Source organism: Cetorhinus maximus, unplaced genomic scaffold, assembly GCF_964194155.1.
Source record: "Cetorhinus maximus unplaced genomic scaffold, sCetMax3.hap1.1 HAP1_SCAFFOLD_631, whole genome shotgun sequence".
In the NCBI taxonomy this organism is placed as follows: Eukaryota; Metazoa; Chordata; class Chondrichthyes; order Lamniformes; family Cetorhinidae; genus Cetorhinus; species Cetorhinus maximus.
This window is the reverse complement of record NW_027596573.1, coordinates 60574-62500: the sequence shown is the minus strand read 5'-3', so window position 1 is coordinate 62500 and position 1927 is coordinate 60574.

Sequence of the window (1927 nt, the reverse complement as noted above, 5' to 3'; positions counted from 1 at the left end):
AGCCCAGCGGCTCCAGGGGCGAAGTGCATGTGGGTAAATGATTAACCAGTTAGCAGGCAGGGCAAACGGCCGGTAATTAGAGCCGACCTCCCGGCCATACGGGTGCAGTTAGGTGCCGACCAGCCCAGCAGCTCCAGGGGCTAAGTACGTGTGGGTAAATGGTTAACCAGTTAGCAGGCAGGGCAGCCGGCCGGTAATTGGAGTCGACCGCCCGGCCATAGGGCTGCAGTTAGGTGCCGACCAGCCCAGCGGCTCCAGGGGCGAAGTGCATGTGGGTAAATGATTAACCAGTTAGCAGGCAGGGCAACCGGCCGGTAATTAGAGCCGACCTCCCGGCCATACGGGTGCAGTTAGGTGCCGACCAGCCCAGCAGCTCCAGGGGCTAAGTACGTGTGGGTAAATGGTTAACCAGTTAGCAGGCAGGGCAGCCGGCCGGTAATTGAGGCCGCCCGCCCGGCCATAGGGCTGCAGTTAGGTGCCGACCAGCCCAGCAGCTCCTGGGGCTAAGTACATGTGGGTAAAGGATTAACCAGTTAGCAGGCAGGGCAGCCGGCCGGTAATTGGAGCCGCCCGCCCGCTCATCAGGGTGCAGTTAGGTGCAGAACAGCCCATCAGCTCCAGGGGCTAAGTACATGTGGGTAAATGGTTAACCAGTTAGCAGGCAGGGCAGCCGGCCGGTAAATAGAGCCACCCGCCCGGTGATAAGGGTGCAGTTAGGTGCCGACAGGCCCAGCAGCTCCAGGGGCTAAGTACATGTGGGTAAATGGTTAACCAGTCAGCAGGCAGAGCAGCCGGCCGGCAATTAGAGCCGCCCGCCCGCTAATCAGGGTGCAGATAGGTGCAGAACAGCCCATCATTTTCCAGGGGCTAAGTACATGTGGGTAAATGGTTAACCAGTTAGCAGGCAGAGCAGCCGGCCGGCAATTAGAGCCGCCCGCCCGCTAATCAAGGTGCAGTTAGGTGCAGAACAGCCCATCATTTTCCAGGGGCTAAGTACATGTGGGTAAATTGTTAACCAGTTAGCAGGCAGGGCAGCCGGCCGGCCGGTAATTAGAGCCGCCCGCCCGGTGATAAGGGTGCAGTTAGGTCCCGGCCAGCCCAGCAGCTCCAGGGGCTAAGTACATGTGGGTAAATGGTGAACCAGTTAGCAGGCAGGGCAGCCGGCCGGCCGGTAATTAGAGCCGCCCGCCCGGTGATAAGGGTGCAGTTAGGTGCCGGCCAGCCCAGCAGCTCCAGGGGCTAAGTACATGCGGGTAAATGGTTAACCAGTTAGCAGGCAGGGCAGCCGGCCGGCAATTAGAGCCGCCCGCCCGCTAATCAGGGTGCAGTTCGGTGCAGAACAGCCCATCAGCTCCAGGGGCTAAGTACATGTGGGTAAATGGTTAACCAGTTAGCAGGCAGGGCAGCCGGCCGGTAATTAGAGCCGACCTCCCGGCCATTACGGGTGCAGTTAGGTGCCGACCAGCCCAGCAGCTCCAGGGGCTAAGTACATGTGGGTAAATGATTAACCAGTTAGCAGGCAGGGCAGCCGGCCGGTAATTAGAGCCGACCTCCCGGCCATAGGGCTGCAGTTAGGTGCCGACCAGCCCAGCAGCTCCAGGGGCTAAGTACATGTGGGTAAATGATGAACCAGTTAGCAGGCAGGGCAGCCGGCCGCTAATTACAGCCGCCCGCCCGCTAGTAAGGGTGCAGTTAGGTGCAGGACAGCCCATCAGTTTCCAGGGGCTAAGTACATGTGGGTAAATGGTTAACCAGTTAGCAAGGCAGGGCAGCCGGCCGGCCGGTAATTAGAGCCGGCCGCCTGTCCGCCCGCTAGTAAGGGTGCAGTTAGGTGCAGAACAGCCCATCAGTTTCCAGGGGCTAAGTACATGTGGGTCAATGGTGAACCAGTTAGCAGGCAGAGCAGCCGGCCGGCAATTAGAGCCGC